The sequence below is a fragment of the Oreochromis aureus genome, linkage group 17 (assembly GCF_013358895.1).
Source record: "Oreochromis aureus strain Israel breed Guangdong linkage group 17, ZZ_aureus, whole genome shotgun sequence".
Classification (NCBI taxonomy): Eukaryota; Metazoa; Chordata; class Actinopteri; order Cichliformes; family Cichlidae; genus Oreochromis; species Oreochromis aureus.
This window is the reverse complement of record NC_052958.1, coordinates 11290807-11315845: the sequence shown is the minus strand read 5'-3', so window position 1 is coordinate 11315845 and position 25039 is coordinate 11290807. Positions and strand designations below refer to the sequence as shown.

Below are 25039 nucleotides of genomic sequence, written 5' to 3'. Positions count from 1 at the left end.
AAAACCACAATAACATCTCAAGCAAAAAAAAAACAAAAAGGTCTGATTTTTCTGCCTGAATAAGGGTGCTAAAGATTACAGGCATGGTGGTTCCTTTATCATTTCAATTAACACACGCAGAGGTGTCACAACCCCTGCCACTTCAGTCAACCAAAGCTTTTCCAGTGTCCACAAGTGGAATTAAACTGGCCAACCTCATCATAAACTCAATATTGTGTGTCCCCTGACAGGTACTGGAAAGATAAATATTGGTAAAACGATAAAATATTTGATAGTGACAATGCAGCCTATAAAAGGCGCTGGGTGGTTTTAGTCTCGCAGGAGCGTTTTGGGCGAGAGAGGGACAGTAAGTAAGCGTTTGAAGAGAGAGTAAAAGAGAAGGAAACACAGAAAGAGAGCGAGTCAGTGGGACTTCCACAGGGGAGAGGCAGACAGGAAGAACGAGGAGTATTTAGGTCTCTTTAGTGCTGAGTTGCAGCCACTACTTGATTGGGTGCTTTGGGAGGAAATGGAAAAGCTCTCCAGCCAGGTGCTTATCTCTGACCAGAGCTTACAGAGTCAACTGACCGCCAAACTGCTTTACCCTGACAGCCAGACTCTCGGAGTAAGTTCCAATCAGCCTGGGAAGAGCAATGTCCGGGAAAGATATTTCTACCAAGCTAGTTGAACTTTTTAGTAGCAAATATGTGCTTTCTAAACTTCTGTAAGAGTTAAGAACATTGACGTTTATGTTTCACGCTGCAACATCTTCCATTTCAACCATTTCTCTAGGTGTGATGGAGCTACAGGGCAGAGAGATGACACACAGGTTGTCAAACATCATACACATGTGAATGTGATACACGTTGCTCTAGCAATACCACATCATCTTTGCTTCATCAATAACACAATCTGCTGTCACTGCCGGAGGTAAAGCGAGCAGGAAGAGGTGCTCTTAGCCCAGTCCAGTCATCCACTCAAAGCACTGAACTGCCAAGACTTAAATTGTGTGATCAGTTCAGGAACAAGGAGGTGCAAGTGCTTCAAATGGTCTAGAGGAAATGGGACCAGATTTTCTTTTTCAACCTTTACTGGGTAAAGATTTTTCTTTTTTGTGGGGATCGGGGCAAGTAAAGTGCAAGGTTTGTGTTTCAGGTGCTGTCCTTGATTTAGATTTAGATTTTTTTAAATGATTTAGTACGATGAGACCAACCCAAAAAGGAAACGATAAAGCGCTTACTTTTCAGTTAATATACACTTTATTGTCAGGACTCCATTTTTAAAACTTGGAAATGCATGAGAACGTCTCAGGCGGTCAAAATTTTTATTCAAATTCAAACTCTTTATATTAATTAAGTGAACTGGGCAATATATAGGAAACAATGCCTTTAATATGTTCAGTGATACAGCAAGTGATGATATGCATGTGCATTATGCACTGATAACAACTACCAAACATGACCTATTAAATACAAACTGAACATCAGTAGTTGTCACCCTCAGCTTCATATTGGTCTCTGTGAATTTATGAGGTAAGTCTTTGGTTCTCTGCAATCCCATTATCCCTGCATGTATGAGATGTGCTAACAGTCCCACAGAGGGGTGAATGAGCCTGGGGGTAGGTGGGTGGATGGGGAGGGGGGGCTGCTGATAGTGAAGAAGAAAGAAAAGGTAAGGTCCTGGGAGAGAAACTGAAAAGAAAGGCAGATAAAGAGAAAGATAGAGCGGTGTGGTTGTGTGGGGCTACGAGCCTCTGTGTCCTGCAGGGGATTACAGATGGCCCTCAGAATTAAATCAAAACTGTGCTGATGCCAAGAAACGGGCTCTGCGACACATCGGGTGCCACATGAGAGGGAGGTACGACTGGCGTAGAGGGAAGAGGCTAACGGCGAGGGCTGCAGCCATGGAGTGAAAATTGCCTTCAAATGAGTTTTTGAAATATCTAAAAATAAATTGCCTTTGAAAAAGCTCAACAGACAGCTGATATGCAGGCTGGATGAGGGCCAAGTTGAAAGTTGCACCTTCCCTACATTTCTCCGTATCCCAACCTCTTCTATACCTTGCCATCATTCATTCATTTTCTCATGTCTCATTCCATTCTGTGCACACTCTATGCATGCACGTACTGTAATAACACGTGGGTTTAAACAGAGGTCAAGTCTTTCATTTTGGTTTCATTACCAGTTAACAACAGTTGGATTAGAAAGTGAACAAAGCACCTTCTCCCGGCTGATAATATTTATCCACAAAGTTCTGTGCATGCGAATTCATTCCAAGGGGACAACAGATGGTAAGGTCTATTTTTAGAGAAAAGGGCTTAATAATATGTAAATTCCCCTTTCTGCTTATCCTTTCATTTGCACTTGCTGTTCCTCTTTCGATATATATAGATAGTATACCTGACAACAACTTCCACAGATAATGACATTAAAACAGCTTCAACTGTACGCCTAATCATCTTACACCTGTACCTTATTCAGGTAGCAATTACATAGTGCAATTTTAACACCAAGTCTGATGTTGCCTGCCTAGACATGTAACAAAAACACAGGATCTAAGGTCGCTAATGAATGCACAAATAAATCACATTATAACAATGATTTTTGAAATGCTGCATATTAAAACCTAAATAAAAGTACACATGCAAAAATAGATACTTTTGCATGTTTGTACAGGTAAACAATTCAGCAGTAAGCCAAGCTCCATTTCAATTTATAGGGGAGCCTAGCTATAGCCACCAAGCTACTGGCATTTACTATGTGGCGACTTCATATATTACATAAACGGTAGTGAAATTCAATTGGCTGAACTTATAAGATATGTTATGATTATGACACAGAGGCCAAACATAAAACACTACCCAGATATTGTTCTTCTTTTCAGACAATGTTTTGAAAAGCATAATCAAATAAAGACACTGCAGCACATGGTTAGAGAGACCATTTAACAAACATGTGGCTGCATACTAATGAATAAAATGTCTTCCTTCCTGTTCTAATTAGGCAAACCAAAAACAACTGATAGGCTTGTAAATCCACAAAGCTGATGTGTGCAATGAATTATTGAGCCTGGCTGAAATGTCAAAGGCAATGTTAAAATCATACTTGAAACATTTTCATCTTCAAACCATCACTTCCCTGTAATAGCCAACAGCATTGTGCACTAATGTTTTAATCTGAGAAAACAGATTTTCCCAATAGTGTGGAAAATCCGAACAGAAAACAAACCCAGATCACGGACCTACCTAATAACAACATGTTAAATAGTTGAATATGCGAAACAGCTTCAAACTAGAAGTTTTCCCATTTGTACAGATTTGTAAACACTTGGTTATGCGCAGTCTGCTCATTCTGCTGATTCCCGAGGCCAAAAGTGTATTGTATTTCCTGAGCCTGTGTGTCTCACTGTTATTGTTTCCCCTTTATATTTTTTATAGATGCTCCAATACTAAAGTATAAACTAGTTACCGCCAGGCACAAGCAAAGAATAATCATTTTACTGAAGAAAATTATATAGCATTCTCCAAAGACGCAAAAAAAATTAAAAAGTGCACCTACTTCCTACGTAACTTTAATATCTAGTCGACCCACGGAAAATTCACCCTTAGTACTTAAATAAATAATAGTGAGAACCATATAATAAGAAATAGGGATCATTTTCGGGAAAATAAAACTGTGAAAAGTTATAGTTATAAAGAAGTAATAAAGCAGTAAGGAATATTTTCCAAAGCAAAAAACAAAAACAAAACCCAGTGACACAAATGTCTAATTCACCTCAGCATCGTCAGTCTTCCAAACATTGCTTGTTGGCCTCGCTAAAGGAAATAGAAAAACACACGCACATCCACACCAGAACTGGGGCAGATGTTGGGCCAAATAGATAGAAATAAACCAGAACATAAGTGAGTACATCAACATTCAGAGATTATAGTAACATGTGAAGTACAGAAAGAAAATTATACTTTTCCTCTTCAGCACAAACTAATAAGAATTGGAAAGTCAAGGAGACTCATAAGTACTCATATACAGGGCAATCTAATCTTACTCACCGCCTAATGAAAATGTCTGAGTTCAGTAGTATTATGACAACATGGCCATTATAAACCATGGTCATTAAAAGCATGAAATATGGGAATAAAGCAGTAGTTCATAGCACTGACCATATTACACATGCTAGCATAATAGTGGGAGTCATTCAATAGGACCTCTTACTTCATGGCCATAACTGAACTAATTTTTTCAGCCATTCAAGACGTTTTTTTCATTAAAGTTAACAACTTTGCTCAGCGGTTTGAATATATAATGATCTTAAAACAACAAATAAGGTCATGTGCTCAAAACACTTTTTATGGCAGAACTGCATTACAGGGTACAGGATTTACACACTCTAGGTTCGTATTTCTTCCCCACAAGCCATAAAACTACTAGATAAATACCAATACATGAGCACTGAACACTGAACAAGTGCATGTCACCTAAAAGGCAGTGATTATTAGTTGCATTACCATTTATATTTTTTATTACACTTAGTATTTTTTAACTTCCTTATAGCTACTGTTTTTATTTATATTTTCATTTTCCCTCACCCTGGCCACCTCTTCCACCTTGTTCGGGGAAAGGAGAGATGTTCCCAAGCCAGCCAACAGAACTAATCACTCTAGTGAGGCCTGGGTCTGCCCTGGGTCTCCGCCCTGCAGGACATGCCTGGAATACCTCACCTACGAGGTGTCCAGAAGGCACCTTAACTGTCTCCTTTCGATGTGAAGGGGCAGTGGCTCTACTCAAGTCCCTCTCAAATGACCGAGCACCTCACCCTGTCTAAGGGAGACCTCAGCAGCTTCTCAGAGGAAACTCATTTCTACCTAATTCTTTCAGTCACCACCCAGAGTTCATGACCATAGTAGAGGGTAGGAATGTAGATTTGACCATTTGGCACATAGGCATAAGTAAGAGTCAGGACCTGTTCCCTGACCTAAAGGTGTAGAAAAGCAACTCTCTCGTCCACCAGGCAAAAAACCCCAAAACACAACGTGTAGGCAGCAAAGCAAGGAGATACAAGTGTGCCAAACCCCTGCCCACCACCTCTCACCCAGGGCAATGTCAGAGGGGAACTCAGTCCAACCCCTCTGCAGAACACTGGCTCCAGAGCCTGAGCTATGGATTGTGGTGAGCCAGACTATATCTAGAGCTGGTATTAAACAGTTTCTCTTTATTAACAGTTTGGAGGTACCTGATGGGGAAAAAAATACAAATTATAATAATTATTATTATTTTAAAAACTGTATAAAATGTAGCATGTAAAATACAGAATTTAGCATTAATCAACAAAATAAACAACATTCCCTATGGACACCATCATGTACATGACAGTTTTTGTATTGCTCATTTTTGATAATCACTGAGAATTATCCACTTTACAGACATCAGTCTGTTCCTCTTTTTTAGTTAATTCTCAGACATGGCTCTAATCTAGGAATGCCACAGAACCAATGCTTACAATATTTTGTTAATATTAAAATTCTGAAAATGTAATAGTACCCATGTTTTTAGTACCATAGCTACTATAGGCGTATTGTATGTACTGAGGCTGCAATTCTTCCCAGAACTGACAGGGACAGCATACACCTACAATTATTCTTGTCTATCCATGCATACTGAAGAAAAAGAAGAATGCTGTGAACACAGGAAACACCACTAATAGCACAGTAAAAGATAAATGTGGAACAGCTGGACTAGTGCAGCTTTAAGTTGATAAGAAAGCTAGTAAAAGAAAAAAGAATGTAGATCTGCTCACTTATGTTGACTATGAAGGTTCTCAGTCATCCAGGTCATTGTAGTCTAAGGAGCTTGCAAAGAAAAGCATCTGGACTTCTTTAAGTTTCGAAGTCCAGCCGCTTTTCTTTCCAAGCTCCTTAGACTCACTTATACTGACATAATCCAACATATTATCCTTGTTTTATCTTGAAATATGCTTTAACTTTGTTGTTTAAAACAGTTTGCAATTGCGAAAAAAAACAATTTTGCAATGGCTAAAATGTTTTCAGTAGTTAAACATATATAGGTAGGTTACATGTACTTAGGTTATCATAAGGTAATTTACATTATACCTCATAGTAACTTAAGTAGACTAATTTTAGTGTCAGTTTGTGTCTTACTGGGAAAATATACTGCACAAAAATATAAAACGAACATTTTATAATCAGAGTCAGTTAAACCTATGGGATATTGATTTGGTCAATATCCCATGGGGGGGGGGCTTAATCAGTTTTAGCTGCTTTGGTGTTAATGAAATTAACAGCAGGTGCACTAGAGGGGCAAAAATGAGACAAATCCCAAAACAGGATTACTTTTACATTTTTTTGCTCTTTTTTTTAGCATGAGAAGATACCTGAACTGATGATGTGTCAATCTAGAATGGTGCATCAATATGTGCCATTGCTGGAAGTCTTGCTGTTTCTTCCAGCACAGTCTCAAGAACTGGATGAGAATCCAGGAGACAGGCAGGTAGGAGAGCTCAACCAGATCATATAAGGTCCTTAACCCATAACCCATCAGGAGGAGTTGTATTTGCTCCTTTGTACGAGGATCAGGATAAGCACTGCTAGAAACCTACAAAATTACCTTCAGCAGTATTAGTGTCAGTGTCTCACACAAATCAGATACAGACTTCATGAAGGTGGCCTAATGGCCCAGCGTGCTCTAGTGGGCCCTTGCCCACTGCTTGGCACCACGAAACTTAATCTGCATTTCCCATAGATGACCAGAACCAACCAGGAGATCAACCACTAGGATATCCATGGAGTGAAACACAGGTCTCTACAGGCTAGGCAGGAGTAACCTGACTGCCATTACTTAGTGGGATCAAATCCTTACCCATAGTCAGACCCTACACTGTCGCAGTGGGTCTTAGGTTCGTCCTATTGCACGACAATACCCGGCCTCATCTGGCAAGAGTATGCAGGCATTTCCTAGAGGGTGAAGCAATTAATACCCTTAACTAGTCCCTATGTTCGCCTGACCTAAATCCAATAGAAACATCCTACATTTTGGTCCATCTAACCCCATTATGTTGCACCGTAGACTGTCTAGTAGCTCAGTGATGTCCCGGTCCAGATCTGGGAGGAGAATCCCCAGAACACTGTCTGTCGTCTCATTAGGAGCATGCTGCAATGTTGTCAGACATGCATACAAGCACGTGGGAGCCATACAAACTACTAAGTAAGTTTCTGCAATGAAATTTTAGCAAAAATTAACTATGTCTGATGCATCATTTTTTCCATTTTAATTTTCTGCGTCTTTGAATTCAGCCCCTGTAGGTTGATAATTTTTATTTTATCATACATTCTGTCATCTTTTTGTTCCTAACACATTACACAGTCCATATCAGTACAGATATCAGCATCTTTCCACAAGCAGTTTATTTATATATAAGATTTATATATAATAGAAGTTTAGCACAGTGCCAATGAGCTGAAAAGAAGGACCCCAATGAAACAAAACATCATCAGAACTCCTCAATAGCATTCTATTGGCCTTTTGCAAGCCGTCAAAACACTCCCAAAGTTAACTTTACAGCTAAGGTTACCTGTAGTGTCTGATGCTGAGACAGCAGCAGATGCATGCTAATGTTGTGAAAGTCTAAAATGTAATCCTAACATGTAAATGGTAAATGGCCTGTATTTATATAGCGCCTTTCTGGTCCCTAAGGACCCCAAAGCGCTTTACACATCCAGTCATTCACCCATTCACACACACATTCACACACTGGTGATGGCAAGCTACGTTGCAGCCACAGCCACCCTGGGGCACACTGACAGAGGCGAGGCTGCCGGACACAGGCGCCACCGGGCCCTCTGGCCACCACCAGTAGGCAACGGGTGAAGTGTCTTGCCCAAGGACACAACGACCGAGACTGTCCGAGCCGGGGCTCGAACCGGTAACCTTCCGATTACAAGGCGAACTCCCAACTCTTGAGCCACGATCGCCACACTGGTCCCAGCACATCTCTTGACACCCTGGTGATGGCTCTGTTCCATCTCAGAATATCAAATCTCCCCCGACCACAGTTTTTGACCGCAAATACACAGGCCTTTCTGGTTTTAATATCTTTCTGGTTTAATGTCCTCTCTTTATGGATTTGCGCTCTTCTCGTTTGTCCTATTTATTTTTTCACCAACCTTGGCATGTAACAGTATTAGGACATGATAGCTGTTTAGACTTGCGGTTGTTGACCTTTAGCAAAGTTGCACTGCTATAACAGAACTCCACAAAGAGATCACTGTGCACCCTTACATTTGTGATTTGCACTTTTCCACACATTCACATCACTCTTCAGGTACAACTTCAAGTAGGCAGACCATAACAGGCACGTCTGTGCTAAGTACCATCCTTTAAAGAAAGACAAATAGCATTTGTTAGTACATCAGGATCACTCAGATGCTTACTTCAGAAATCACAAATAGGGTAAGGGTGACAGGAGACAACGAGGGCGAAAGATTCTCGAAATTGAATGCTTTTTGTCTATCATCTTGGATAATGACAGTGAACGTTCAAGGATTCAAGCAGTTTATGAGCTACTTTAAGCTTTTCCTTAATATCCTCCACTTCAATGCAGCTCCCCTTTAAAGCTGCCTATTAAAGCTGATCATGAAGGCATGTCTGCCATTAAAATGGTCTCTTTTAGCTGTATTTGCCTGTGAGGGAGTTTTCCCTCTTCATTAAAATGACAACAATGATTCAGCCTATGCATATGCAAATACACAGAAATCGAGATAAAATTGCAGCAGGCATTATGCTTGCGTAGTGTGCCTGCACGCACAGACCTGGGCTTCACAAAAGATGGGATTTGAGACAGCAGCCATTGCTCTCGTCCCTTTAGACAGTCCAGATGTACTTGAGGACTTAAACCAAACAGAATTCATTTACCCATTTAGGATTGGAGCTCCTTCTGAGGATTAATTCTAACTTTCAATAGTGAGAAGGCAGATGCTTTGGCATGGACAGAAAGCAGGCATACAATGGTCTCAAAGGAGACAGTGATCAACATTATACTCCAAAAACTAATGTACATTGTTAAGGGGCTGTACACAATTACTCCAAATCCCTTTGGCACAATTTCATTTCAATGATAACCATAAAGAGACAGAAAAGTAGAGTCAAAGAGACAGATGCTTTGAAGTGCACGTGATCCAGGACTGGCCAACTGACAAGATTATCCATTTGAATTTACTTTTGAGACAAGTTAACATATAGAAACACTCAATGTCCCTTTGAATAGCATAAAGGTGTTGAGAGAACATCAAAAAGATGAGAGAGTGACGCGCTGTTTGCACCATGTTAAACCCAGCAGCTGAGGGAAAAGCTTGGTGCTTGCATAAATTCGTCTCTGAGGAGGACAAATGGGAAAAGGTCACTCATTAGGATGTGATCACAGATGTTTAGTGAGGTTCCATAAAAGCAAACAAACCATGTTATCAATTCTCCACCTAAGGATAGAAATTTCAGCATTTGTCTCGAGATATAGCTTGGTACAAAAGAAGAAAAGTGATGTGCCATTCATTTCTTTAGTGAATGTAAAAACATAAACTGTCTGATCATTAACTGTTGGAGTCTGGCACAATTCATCATACTTTCAAGTTGCAGGATCAATTCAAACACACTTTGCACTCTCAGCAGAAAGTCAGAGACTTGGAGACTATGTGAAAACTGTGGAGAAAGGGATTCTTCTCAGAATATGCCCATCGAAAATATAAGAAAATGCAAATGTAGAAGCCATCTTATTGCATAATATGTGAAGTAACCCTCATTCCGTGACCCTACAGCCATACGCCAACATTTAAATTTGCATTGTCCATACTCATGAGGGCAAAGGAAGAAATCTCTGGGTGTTGATTAATCTAACGTGACCCTTGGCTTGTCACACCATTGTTACACTATCCAACAGAGTGGCCCCTGTCTGAGCAATAAAAACTGACACCACCTCAGCTTCTTCAGTTACATATACACAGACACACAACTTCTGGCAGATCAGCAGTAACATTAACGCTGCATTACAACTGCATTTGTGGACATTATGAATAAGCAGTGATTCAAAGCAGCTGCATTCATTACGCAAACGTGATTAAAGTGCCGGACCCCTCGGGCATCCGGGGGCCTAATGATCCCACTCTGCCTTTTGTTATTCATGTCGGCCGAGGGCATGCCACTAAGCGGTAGCCCTGGGTGTCTGCTTGCACCGAATGAGGCCTCATTAACAACAGGCCATTCACAAACCCTGCGTTCGTACTCAGCGCCCAGCCGTGGTAAATGAAAGAGACGAAGCGCTCCGGATGCCCGGGTCTACCCCTGCCGCAGATGGGCCTACCCGCTCTTCTGCATCATGATGTTGACGTCCACTTGTGTGTGTGACAAGATGACATATGTTACAGGGCATTCATCGCTGCCTGTTAAATTGCCCTCTCCGGATGCTCTATTCAGCCCCATCAGTGCAGCCTCCCTTGAGAGACTGGCAGTATACATATTTACATAATGCTCTAATGCAATAAAACAAATGAACACACTCTTGTCTGTATGATATGAAGGAAGCTCGGTAAGAGAAATGAGAAATAAAACTTTGGTGATCTCCCCCCCCCCATTTAGCTCACAGTTAACAAACCCAATCTAAAAATGATGATTTTGACAAGTATGCAAATCCAAACCCTGATATAGCTTGTTTATCTGTGTCATAGAGGTCCACTATATTTTCTCTCTCTCAGTGTCATATGAGTATGACATGGTTCTTCATAACAAATAATACGGGCATCAAAAACTTTGAAAATTTGTGTTTGGTTGATCATTCCTTGTTGTAACAAATCTTGTACTGTTGAAAAAGCCTGCTTATTTCCCCATTGCACCCATGAAAAACTTGCCAAATCTTCTCTCCCAGTGTCAAACAGCTTATTCTGCAATTGATTCTTTTTTTAGTGTCATTTATTGATATTAATGGTTTAAGTCTGAAGAAACCGATTTATTCACTGGGGCCTCAGTAGTGAAAGAACAATACACAGCCTGGCACCTCCTTCTCATGCTGGTCACCAGCTTGGTTACACATTGGTGTGGGAAGGCATCCCATTCTTCAACCAGCATTTGGTGCAAGTCAGCCAATGTGGTCATGTTGGTCAGTCTGGCATGAACAGCACGCCCAAGCTGATCCCACAATTGTTCAATGAGGTTGAGGTCATGACTGTAGAGAGGCCTTTCCATCCTCTTGACTCACAAATTCTCGAGGTAGCCTCTGATAAAGCCCACTCTGTGGAGGAGAGCGTTGTCATCTTGGAGGATGAAGTTCAGTCCCGGACTGTGGAGACAGATTACTACCGGTTACAGAATCTCATGTGGATATCTCTTTGCATTGAGAGTGCTTCCAATGTTGACAACCCTTGTTTTTCCAGTGAAAGAGATGACCCCCCCACACCATCATACTGCCCCCATCACAGTTAGCATAGCATTCCCTGCATCTTCTCCACAGGTTTACCCTAATCTGGACTCGTCTCTGAACATAATGGTCCTCCACATGTTCAAGCTCCGGGGCAAATTAGCCCAACACTGAAGTCAGTCATGGTAGGTCTCCTAGCACACCTGATAGACCGGAGATGTGTGCAGTTTGTTCCACATTGTCTGGGAAGAGAGCTGTCTGCGATATCATCCTGCAAGCACTGATTGCAAATCTATAGATGATTCCTCTCCCTGTCAGCACTTACGATCTGTAGGCAAACTGTCTCTTTGTGGTGTCGTCTTCTTGGGTTGCACACTTCACGGTATGTCTTTGACATCCCCTGTTATACAGAACGTGGCCTTCAATTTGAAGACAGGGCTCAATCCAAATAATGCTACAACTTGAACACCAGCTTGAAGTTGCCCTTTGACATGGGCCCTATCCAGATCAGTCAAATATGGAGCAGACACCAACTGACCGCTGTAGCAGGTGTCCATGCTGACAGGTGCTGCTAATTAAGCACCAATCAGGTACCTGATTGTCAGCACCTGGGGTACCAGAATCTCAAAACAAGAGTTAATAACAGGAATTTTCCTTAGAAATGTGCCACCATTTATGGGGAAATAAACAGGCTTTGCAATGGTATATGATTTATTGCCAAGAAGCATTGTTACAACAATATAATAATAGACCAAAGACTAGTTTTTAAGGAAAGTTCAGTTTGCCTAAAAGCAAATCTCCACGTTTTTAAGCAGTTAACACCTCTCTGCTAAGAGTACCACTATAGCACAGCATCTACTAGCAGACAAAACCATAAAAACAAAAAAAAAACAAAAAATCTATTTCTACAAACATTGTCCTCCTATAGACATGACCCATGTACGCTGTGCTCCAGTATGCATTTTCAGGCCCATTCAAACTTCCGCATCTGGATTTTCCCCTCATGCTCTTTCTACCCCATCAGATGGATTCTGGATCACCCCTGTTGCTGACCAAGCACTAAATTATTCAGTTGAAAATAAGTCCACATTAAAAATGCATTGACTCACAAGAGTAAGACACTGTAGAACAAACTGCAGTACTAAACATGTACAAAGGGGATCAGTGTATTAGAGTTTTTTGTCATTTGCATTCCTAATTTTCTATCAAGTACTTTCAGAAAACGAGTGACACACAGCACCTCTTTAGGTTCACATTACAGCTCCATCAAAACAGACGGTGGTAACAAAGCGGTATGTTTATAAAGAGCTATATGTGGTATGTTCTCATTACATTGACTCTTCAGAATAACGTATGCAGTGAAGACATTTAATAGGAGTGCACCCAAAGTAGTGTCACTAAATGAGTATCAAAACTGAAATATAGTCACCATCTCACCTTCAGTTCTGTGACTCATGGTGTTGAATTATAACTAGACAGGTATTTTTGCAGAACACAGTCATATCAAACCAATGTAGGCCAATGACCTTTTGCTTATAAAATGTTACCAGTTCATCACGTTATCCTATTACACGGTGGTGTGAAATTCTGTCAAAACTGAATGTATGAATTCTTGAGTTATGGGAAAAACAATTAATTTTGAGAGGTCACAATAACCTTGACCTTTGACTACCAAAATTAAATCAGTTCATCTTTGACTCAAAATAGATGTTGGGTTTTTTGTTTTTTTCAAATTTACTGTAGTTCCTTCACAGCATTTAAAAAAGACTGAATTCACAATAACTCCATCTTAAGTACGTACATAGTGACAGAGGAGAGTAAAGACCCGCTTTTAATTAGGCTACTGTCTATACTGTATGTTGCAGCTGTTTACTGTCACTAGGGGAAAGTATCACCAACAACCTGTCTGTGGGCTAATCTTGCTTTTGATGTTGTTGGTCCTTGCCAGCTGCAGAGAAGAACGAAGAAGAAGGAAAAAAACAAATGTTAAAAACAATGAAATGTGTCCTTGTACTGCAGCCACCATCTGGTGCTATATCATGGAATCATGGAAAACTGGCAATCGTGGAAAATGACTTCCGACCCTCCATAAGATACTGGACAATCTGAAGACCATTTTCAGGAACAGATTCCTTCGACCTCACTGTCTGAGGGAACAAGACAAGAGGTCGTTTCTTACTGCTGCTATCAGACTATTTAACTCATCCACCTGGGTGAGACCCACATTACTGAAGAGGACTCTGTCACTTCTGTACGCCACAATGTATACTTGCACACCTGTGCCCTTATAACACCTTTTAATATCAAAGAAACATTAGGGTAATGCTTGTGTCCTTTCATATTTCTATTATATTTATATCTCTATATTTACCCATCTATATCTCTCTTTCTACAATTCACTTTATACGATTGCTTTGAAATTGCTATGACTACTTAATTTCCCTCTTGGATTAATAAAGTTTATCCTTTTAATAGAACAATAGAATAGAATAGAATATTCTAGAATATTTTTCATTTTTTGTTATTTTGTTATGAACGCTACTCTCACTCCCTCCTCTGTTCTCGTCCACTTTTCAAACAGTCAGCATCTGACCTATGCAAAGCATCATCTATCAGCTATATGCTCTTTGCTTCATTGGAAGACTGCAAGCAAGTATGTTTGCGTTGGTTGCACACCCCTTTACGTATGCAAACACTTACAGAAACTAACACAAAGTGTACCATAAAACAAGTACAAAAAGACTAGTGGTGGTGATGTGGTCATTGATTGGACCATTGATGTGCCACATTCTCGCATACCCACGCACACACACAACCAAACCAAACCAAACCTAGTCAAAAGAAACAAGTCTACATCTATAACTCTATACCACAGCGATCGCACTGCTCTATTATTTTCATGCTCTTCTGACTAGAAAATATAGGGACATAAACAATCCTATAGCCACAAGACAAAAGTAAAACTAAAATAATGATGACACAGTTAAAAGAACTGTATTTGATCTTGGTGGCTGGTATATATAATCCCGCATAAAGGCCAGCGGTTTGAAAAGCACATTCAAAAACTCAAATGTTAAACATTCATCAGGACAAAAAACCTCTTTTACCGACACAGGATGGTAAAATATCAATTTTACATGTTTTGATCCCCAAAAAGTGATGAAATTGATAAAAACAATTTGCAAAATATTCTCTGTTCAGTGTGAAATCAACCATTATCAGAGCAGATAAAACTCCATAGTAATGGTAATATACCATATCAAATTATGGCTCCATGCAAGTGCTGATATGCTTGTAGGCAGTGTGCAACATTTTTTAGCAGTTCTTCAGCAATTATTATTCTCTTTTTAGTATCAGTCTGATGCATGTGCCATTTCCTTCAGCTTCCTGTGCTGTCTACACTTATCAGTGGCAGTTGCTTCGAAAATGCCAGTAAGAAAGTGCCAAATGTGCTAATATTCAAAGAATATTAAAAATCTGAGGATTCATGCAAGTATGCCAAAAAATCTTGCTTCATGAGTATGACTGCACATTAAGAGGGATCAGCATGTATCAGCAAGTATCATTCATGCCGAAAATAAAGACAGACTACCATCGAGACACACTGTTCAAACCATCTCTGAAGGTTGCTGACAGTACCAGATTCCAGCTTTGCTGACTCTGAACCTTCAGGCCTCACATGGACCAGTAGGAGGGGGCTGGGCAGACAGAGGCCTCAGCAGCTTATTAAGCCAGGTTTAATGGCCTTGACCCTGGCCCACAACCCCCGAGAACAGTCCTGGAGGGAGAAAGGTCAAAGTTTGTATAACATTACAGAGTGAGGTGTGCGGTGTTTGGCAGAGCTCCATTGTTCTATCGACTATAAAACAGATGGAATTCTGTTAACCAAGACTTTTCCAAGTTTCTCTCCTTGAAAATGTGCTTAAGCTTGCAATCAAAGCCAGCCAAGTTTGAGAGTAGCACATTCTTTGACCTTAGCCCACAGCTAAAAGCAATTACAATTCTATTTGTTTTTAAAGGTTTTTGCTTTTATAAGGCACACGGGAGAAGAGAGCAAAAGGGGTGACGAATGGTTCTTGGCCAAGCCAGACCCAGACCTTGAGGTTACACGGCATGCATTTCAGAATACTTAACACCCATTTAGCCCTGCAATTATATATTTTGAATGAGAACACGTTAATGTACTCCACTTAGACTAAATTACTGTCACTGAATTTGACATTCAAGAAAAGATTTATATTTTAATAACTGCAAATGTCGGACGTTTTTCTGCACGCTGCTTATGTCATCAGAAATCTTTACTAATTCATTTATGCACATATCCATTTATCGACTCCTGCACACGGTATCGTAGTTTTCAATGACTCAATGAATAGGATTTGGAAATCATAAAGTGACAAAACACACCCATCTTCTCGAATATCCATCCTAATGTACAGTTTCATTCTTACCCCTCCACTTCAATCCAACACCACAGTTCTTGCACACTCACTTGCTCAGTCCCCACTATTTCCTGTACTCCTTTTCAGGGATGTTGCAGACGCCTGAAACAGAGGGCACAAGCAAAGCAATAAGGCCTGTTGTGAAACGGCTGTGGGATCAATGGGGGTTTTAAGGAGGCCGAACACGTAGCCACAGCTGGTCAATTAGAGCAAGGACAGCACAAGTACACACACATATACAAACAGTCAAAGTGGCTGGCCTTGAAAAACAGAGTTACTTTTCATACCTCGTCAGCTGTTTGTCCTCCAGCTTTAAATGAATCAGCATCTCGGATTCTTGATGTTTCAGTGGTTGCGGTGTGAAGGCTTGAATGTAAAAAAAAAGCAAAAACAAAACAGATTTGGATATATAGTCATGAAAAGAAAGTTTCACAGGAATCTGTGCAGTTGTGTGAAAAACTAAATACACCCTTACTGCTCCCATAGAAATAAGGGGGCAGCAAGTTGCTGCTAATCTGATGTCCTTGGTCACCATCAACAAGTTTGAGCACCTTTACAAAAGAACAACTTTTGCCAGTTTACTGGTCTAGAGCATTCAAGTGTGTGTTAACAAAATGCCCCAGTATGGCCCACATATAGCAAAGCTACATCTCAGACTCTATGGGCCTCATTTAGCATGTTAAAGTTCATGATAGTACGACAAAAAATTGAACTAATATGACTTTTTTTGGAGGGTTGCTTTATTATTTAGCGTTGCATTTCGGCCTGTGGCCTTCATCAGGGTCATCAAGAACTATATTGTAGACAGCACTGTAAATAGAATACACTGAGTATACCTATCCACTAATCCACTCAAATGTGAAATTGCACAGAAAAAAAAGAAAAATTGCACAACTTTTTTTTTTTCTTTAAACCCATCGAATTGTCTGCATGCAGTACATTTATCCACCAATGAAGCACCAACACGGATGGGTTGGCCATATGGTTATGTGACATAAGGCCAAAATGGGGGGTTACCAATGTCAAATCTAGATATGTTTGATAGTTAAGAGAGTGCAAATTCAGGGTGATGATTTGAGTTTTTCTCATCCAGTGTTACAAACATACACTATGAAAGAACTTAAAGATACAAGTATTTGAAAAGTACCAAACATACCTAGGTTTGACACTGGTAACTGTCCAGTTGGTCTTATAATCACATGACCATACCCCAGCCCATTCGTCTTAGTGTTTCATTGGTAAATAAATATAATGCACGTGGATGATTGGGTGTTTAAAAAAAAAAAAAAAACCCACAAAAAAACTCCACAAAAAACTGTTACTATTTAAAAAAAAATCTGTACAATCACACATTTAAGTGGGTTAATGGATAATTATACTGCAACAGCAGAATGATCCCAATGATCCCACTTGCAATGGCCAAGTCAAAGTTCAGACCTCAACCTGATTAAATGCAGTGGTGGGACATTAAGAGAGGTGTGCATAAGCCAATGCCAAGCTTCAAATAACTTAATAAATATGGAAAGGAGTGGGCCAAAATTTCTCCACAATGATGTGAGAGACTGATAAAGTTATATGGAAAACCATTACTTTGAGTTATTATTGCTAAAGGTGGTTCTACAAGCTACTGAATAATGGGTGTACTCATAACCCTGCAGTTGGACAAGACGCACTATGTAGACAACAGGTCAAGTAAGAGACCAGCAAAGAAGTGATGTGCACTGTAGCACTTTATACCCAGCATGAAAACAGCAATTCCTGTTACTGAATTAGCATAAGAGGGGGGAAGGAAAAAAACAAAATTCAGAAGACTAGTGAGTCAGACCTTAATGAAGCTCATTAAGTCAAAGAGAAAACATTGTGCCATTAAGTATGACAGAGTGAGTCGCTGGCATCAAAATATGCACTTCTCCCAAGCATTTAACCATGGGTTATTTGATTTAAAACAGGAAATGGCAGGTGAATCCATTACTCTGCTTTGTATTTCATCTTCATCATCACGAGTTAAGGTCGTGGTTCTAGTACACAGCTTGTAACTAATAGAATTTTGTCAAACATTGTGCAAACAGAATTTCAACTACGCTGAGCCTTAGTGAGCACTTATTTGAAAATTTAGCTGGCTGGGATGAAACATAACATAAAGTTTAGTAGACTCTTGTGATGATGCAAATGTGATGAGAGGTATCACAAAGATTGTGAGATAGTATTTACTAAAATAAGCTATGAATGAATGCTCAAACATTTTTCTTATTATATGTTTACCGTTCTGTCCCCATTACTTTCTCCTAGACATGTTTTTTTGGCTAGTCAGGATCCAACCAGCATAGGTGCTGGAATACTGATGATAAAAGATGACAGTGTTGATAATCTGACCTTGTAACTCCCAGCAAGAGCAAACTAAGCCAAGTATAGCACAGAGTGAGGAGTGGAGATAAACCCTTGCATCTTATCGTGCATATTTCTTCTCTTTTTCTCATCGATTTCACCTTTTCTGATTGCTACCAGTTACTGCTATAAGGCTGAACTGCTCTAAAAGTTAAGATTTTTGTCGTGGTGTTGAATCTTGCAGTCCAAAAAACTGAGTTTGTATGACATGGGGCAACATGGCTATATCTCCATGTTTCTCAGCAAGCATTCACTGTACAACACAAGGTGACAGGCTCCCAATATTCTTGGTCACAACAATCAGCATGCGCAAAGACACATAAAAGTACACCTGTGAGAAACCCTTCTCTTTTTTTTTTTTTTAAATGTCAAAATATTTAGTCTCATATTTTCCCCATCTATGAATGTCCTTCATGTATTCACTTCTTTCCATTCTAATCTCTCCTCTCCACCGCTCTTGTCCTGTGTCTCAGCACAATACCTTTTGCTAGCGCAGAATATTGTAATGAGTCTATAAATGGGTTCATTACCTACACTACATTTCCAATTAAGCATGGGAACACATTGTGAAGGAAGAAGGAAATAGACACTTGAGAGACAGTCTACTGATAGTTCAGCCTCTTGCCTTTACATTTACTGCTTTTTTTTTCCTGTTATGTTTTCCTTGCCTTGATGATGATCTTCTCCATACTCCAGTTTCATCTAACAACAAGCTGTGCCTGAAGAATAAAGGCAAAGTCTTGACTTGATTATTTGTAGTGAAAACCCACCTGATGTCTTCCAAAGTTATATAAAGTAGTGTTTGCTCTTTTTCAAATACTTGCACCAACTCTGTTTTGAAAATAATTCTTGTAATCAAAGTACATAGTACAAGAAACAGTGAAGGGAGGGTGGAGGAAAGAGGAGGAGCAGATGATTAAAGTAAGACTGAAACATGTAGAAAGCAAAAACAGAAATACTAGAGTCGAAACATATAATCAATACCAAGTCCCTTCATGGTTTCCAAGTATATAAGATTGTGTAAATGTTCTCCCTCTGTTCCCCTTTCCCTCCAGCTGAATGTTGAGCACTTCCACTCTAATATCCCGTTAGATTACAAAGAGTATTCATCACTGACAACATCCTTCAGCGGCTCCCCCAGGGAGTCGGAACTACAAGAAGGAATCCTAGAGCAGCTACTGTACCTCTGAGCCAACCAATGACAGGAGGGCTGTGAAGTTGTGTGATCACCTGGAAACCTTTGGCTGCAACATCAAAGCAAATGACTGATGCCGTATAAATGCATCTAAAATTTTTCACGTTTTTGTTTGTCAACACAACCACTGCTCCTGTTGGATTTCTCCTGTTCACTTTGAAATGTTTACATATTCTTTGAAGGCTTTAAGATAGTTCTAAGAAAAAAACATTTTTTTTAAAAAAAGGCCTGAGAAGTGTATTTAATTTTGATTACTGCAATTATGCTGCTTCATATGCTAACATTAAACTAACTAAGCTACCAATCAATTCATCTTCTACCACTTATCCGAGTCTAAACAGAAAAAAAAGCGCTCCCTCTCTTCCTGGCCACCTCCTCCAGTTCATCTAGGGGCACCAAGACGATCCCAAGCCAGCCGTGAGACATTACCTCTGTAGCATGTCCTGGGTCTGCCCTACAGCCTCTTCCCGGTAGGACATGCCCCGAATACCTCAACTAGGAGATGTCCAGGAGCCATCCTAGTCAGACGCCCAAAAAAATCTGAACTGGCTCCTTTTGAGGTGGGAGAGTAGCAGCTCTAGTCCGAGTCCCTGCTGAATGACTGAACTCTTCACCCTTTCTCCAAGGGAGAGCCCAGCCACCCTTGGGAGGAGGCTTATTTCTGCCATTCTGATTAAACTAGTTATAATGTATTAAAGTAAGTACATCCAGAGTTGGTACAAGACACCTTTTTTTCAGAATTTAAACTTTTACAGCTGCACAAGTGATGGTTACAAATACTGTAAAGCAGTTCGACAGGTTCTTTAAGTACATTAAGGGACTATAACCTACAATGAAAATGTAAATCTTATTTACATAAAAATATTGGTTTGTTTTTTTTAAAGTAAGAAAAAAATTAACAGGAAGTCTATACTGAACATTGCATTGTCAAAGAAGAGCAGCACACTTTCTACAATAATGTTATTTATTACATTGAGTACACAACCACAGTGTATTCTGAGTGTTCGAGGTTATGATAGATACATCCCTTCATTTATCTATCACTAATGACAACTCAAAACAAAAATGCATTATCTGAAACAGAACACTAATTGGACTGTAAAATGCTACGGTGTTAAATCAGATATAATCTACAGAAAGATAAGAGACTGCAGATTTTGGAATTCTTTTACTCCAAGCTATAAGATGGGAGTAATCGCTGAATGTTCTTAGAGTGAAATATGAATGAAAGTGTCATATCATTCAGTGGCCATGACTCTGCAGAGCACCGGTTAAGTTTTCGCAGAGGTTGAGATTTGAGTTAATGGACAGTACTGCAGTGCCCCCTGCTGACCATAGAACACATTTCACCTTTAATAACTTCTCTGCCCCTGGAAAGTTCACTGGGAGAAAAGAATCTATGAGAGAATTTAATTAATATTCTATGAGTTGCTTCAGTCCAATACACAATGCCAAAGAGACTCAGAGCATAACAGTTACTCTGAGCATCTACATATGCACTGGCTATAAGTTTTTGCACTGTGATTCTTGAACTATATTGACTAGCAGACATTTTTAAATTAAAAATTACACCATTTTATACCATATTCTTAATGAATGCTGCCAAAATAGTGCAACAGTTCACTGCTTTATGGACCAGCATTACAACTGCACTGGTTGTACTGAAAAAAAAAAAAAAAAAAAAAATGAAAACAACATGCACATATCAAGTGACTAAATGAAGTGGCTGCATAATTTTCTTCCAGATAAAAATAACTGAGACTGATAAGAAAAATGTTTTGGAGTTGGTACTGGATTAAAGATTTATTGGGAAGCCCAATAGACCCAAAGAATTTATAGAATGACAATTCAAACTACAAATTTGTGTTTAAATGACAGGAGATCTATTATGCTGTTTTCCAAAATTTCCATTCTTTATCTTTGGACTCTAGTAGCGTGCCTTTTTATGATTCACAGTTCAAAATAAACATGAATCCACTTCAATTATTTGTATAGCCCAATATCACATGTATGGGTTCAAAGGGCTTTTCTGGGGGTAAGGAGGTTGATAAATATATTAAAAAGAGATATTTAACAAATGAACAACCCATTAAAAATGCATATATGCACACCCACAAGTTTATAAACAGCTCATACATAAAAATAAATAATACATAAAGTCCCACAAAAAACAGGGAAAAATATAATGAAGAAGCATGGGTCGTATCTGCCAGACTACTGAATGGAGTCTCACCAAAACTGACAGTGGTATTATTATTAAGTGGAAATGCTAGTTGAATGCCAGATTTAAAGCGTGTTTTTAACGGTTTCTTGAAATTATTGGTAGAGTGTACTTCTCTAATATTTTGAGGGAGAGGCTGTTTCAGAGTTTGGGGGTATAATGTGCAAAAGCTGCATCCCCAATTTTTCTCTGTGAGGAGTACTGCATAGCTAACAGTTTGGCAGTGGAAGATCTAAGAAAGCAAACTCAGATGTAAAGTGACTAACTGTCAGACCATTTAAGATTTGTTTATATAAATAAAATATTTCTAAATCAATTCTGTAGGATTCTGGAAGCCAGTATCTGTACTAATGTGCTCTCTGTTATTGGTTTCCATTAATACCCTTGCAGCAGACCTCTGAATAAGCTACATCTTACTGAAAGTTGTTTTAGGAAGCCCTGCAAAAAGGGCGTTGCAGTAATCCAGTCAAGTAGAAATGAAAATCATCTTATACTAGGCGTTGATGCAGCCCCTCAGGCCATGCAGTGTCTGAAACAGGTTACTGTAACTTCAAGCCAACTTTCTTCTGATTGGGTCCCCCTCATAAACAGAAAGTTTGAACAGCAGAAGGGTGAGACTGCTGATACAAGGAAATATCTGATCTAAGAGTATGAATGGTAGCAATGTGTTTGTGAAACGTCCTCTACAAATAGCACAAGCTTAAACTCTAACATCTGTAAATTGGACCTTTACACCAAAAGGCCCAAAGATGCAAAACATCTAGTTTACTACAAGGTCATATAGCTTTTTCTGAGCAAATATAACAATTTATGTAAGGACAAACACCTTATTCTTGGAACTATTGTTTCAGCTTTGAAAAAGAAAGTCAATAAAATGCAAAGGTGTTATTACTAAATAATGCTGTAAACAATAGGTATACAGTTGGAGGTCTAGGGGAGAGAGAGTGATTTAACATCCCCGCCATCTTCTCGTCTTCGATAACTTGACCTCTCGACAAAGCTGGTGACGGTCCACACAATTACCTTCAATTATCCTCACTTCCAGCTCACCAATTACATCCATTATTGATTCCAGAGCCCCAGGCTGTAAACCTTATCTATACCTAACCATAGCCCATGATAGAGAAAGCAGAACAGGGCCAAATAACAGCACCTTGCTTCTTCAACATTCTCCAGCTTTTCAGTCCATCTATGTGACATCATCACCTATCTAAAGGATATTGCTTCACACTGCAGTGCCCTTGGGAAACAACTTCTGTGAATGGCATAAAAATTATTTGTCAGCAGTTTCGACTCTGCTAAAATGATCTATGCGCCAGAGTGCAAGTTAGTTACCAAAAAAAATATGTTTAAATGATCTCCTGAGTCAGAAAACTGAATAAAAGTCCAGGCAAACAATATAGCTAAAGGTTGACTTTTTCACAAAGAAAATTCAACAAATTCTTCTTAAAATTTCAACGCGAGTTGTGTGGAACGGGAAAGAAAACACACCCAATTTTTCTTTCTATATAAATATCCATTGTGAAGCTTTAGGAAACAATGAAAACACATGTCTGTCTGTAGAAAGCAAAGTAAGACAGAGAGGGATGACAGTGAGACAGAGAGGATTGAAGGTCAGCTACACAGTATGGAAGCTGTAAAACGCAGGATCACACTCTGCAGCTCTCCTGCCAGATTTTTTAATATGATACTTGCTGACATTTAGTGAGACACAAACATAAGCTGCTGTCATCACACACTAATGTAAAACATCCATCATCTTGAATACATGCCAGGGCACCTGCAGAGAGCCGTATCAATGATGCCCTACTGCCATCTCCTGTTACAACAAACTTGAAGAGCGCAGCTCCATGACTGATTTGTAATGCAACACTGCCCCCTTGAGGACGTATGAAATTAAATATAAGCGCATCAGAAACTTGCCTCTTTATCCGTTTAGCTCACTTTCCCACCAGAAGGTGTTTAAGATGCCAACTGTGTTTAGGGTTACAGTAATGTCTTAAACTTCATTTTAATATCTGCCACCAATACAGAGAAAGCTGCAGAAAGCTCAGAAGCACTGAATGTCTGGTATTAAAAACAACAAAGAAACCTCATTAATTGGAACTTTATTTTTGAGTTGCACAAAAATGCTTTCATTCAAATGAATAAAAGATTTCTAACAAATAAAATACACAAACTGCATGTTTACCCTGTAGCGTGCATCTTATAGGTTCATGTTTCTTTTGAGTAAGTTTTTGTTGTTGCCGTTTTACAATATTATGATGCATATCTTCCATTTTATTATAAATATAATACTATACTAAACGTAATTATCTATTTTTAAAAATTGCTAACTATTAAGCAAGGCAGTAATCTGATAGACATGACTTAACTGATACTATGAAAATATTTCACTATTTTAAAATCGGCATAGTAAAATTCTTGACAAAGTAATCTGAATTCAAATTTCCTGATCTGGGTGGATGACTTTCTGTAATCTGTGTTAACCGGTTCAAATGCTATCCTTTTGCTACTGCCCAATCTTGCTATGTCTCCGCATAAAACTTTGCATAAGTCTCATAATTAAAGTTGTGCAAATTAGTTGTGTATTATTAGGGAAAGAAAATAAACACGAGAAAATGAACAAGTAACAGCTTCGTCAACTAACCTCTTCGAAGAAAATGTTCATTACGGAAAGCAGCCTGGCATCTCTATGTCACAGCAGCACCACAGTTGCTAATTACAGTAAATTGAAATTTTGGTAGTCAACTAACCTCTTCGAAGAATCTAGAAGGCTGAATCTCTGATTGTCACAGCCTCTGGAGAACATCAGGACATGTTGAGGAGATAATTTACATTTAAATTCAAGGACAATTTTGGCCTCGGTGCCCACCCCTGGTCTAGCCTATTGTTGTTGGGGGGTTTTTTCTGTTTGTTTGGTTGGGGGTTTTTTTTAATTGTTAATGATGGGGTCTGAGTAGGGGAGTAGCTTTTATTAACACAAAATAAAGATGCTTTAATTTTGTGTGGTTTCGTGTTTGTTTGTTGCCAAACCGGATTAGACCACTTTTGAATAACGACCATCTTCTGGCGCCTGCCGCCGTTGAATAGAAAGGGGCGTGGCTCGACAGGTCTTATGTGGCGTTCATGAGTACAGGAAAAGTTAGGTTTCATTGCAGAATCGTAAATGCAATGAAAAAAAGGTCTGTGTTATATTAAACTGGACATTTAGTGACGTCCAGGTTTTCTACACGTGGAAAATCAGCAAAAACTACTTAGTTTGATCTTTTATTTACTGAGATAAACTTTATGTTTCATATTTCCATGTTCCCTTTCATTTTTAATTACTCTTCCCTCCCCAAAAAACATAATAAAGGCTCTGACTATAGTAAGTATTTAAAATCGGATATTTTAACAGTTTTG

At 39.3% G+C, this 25039-nt stretch overlaps 2 long non-coding RNA genes across 4 annotated transcripts in view; both read right to left on the bottom strand.

Annotated features, from left to right (window-relative positions):
- LOC116309846 overlaps nucleotides 1–24430 on the bottom strand; it is a 108172-nt gene extending 83742 nt beyond the window's left edge. For all 3 annotated transcript variants that reach the window (XR_005608849.1, XR_005608850.1, XR_005608851.1), the window contains exons 1-3: nucleotides 24391–24430; nucleotides 16121–16199; nucleotides 15884–15935 (exon numbers count right to left, since the gene is read on the bottom strand). This is a non-coding gene — a long non-coding RNA (uncharacterized LOC116309846). The remainder of the gene's footprint in view (nucleotides 1–15883; nucleotides 15936–16120; nucleotides 16200–24390) is intronic.
- On the bottom strand, nucleotides 10939–11932 carry LOC120433938. The gene is made up of 2 exons (XR_005608852.1): nucleotides 11717–11932; nucleotides 10939–11313 (listed from the first exon to the last, which is right to left on the bottom strand). It is a non-coding gene; the product is annotated as an uncharacterized LOC120433938 (long non-coding RNA).
- Nucleotides 24431–25039: the final 609 nt, after the last annotated feature.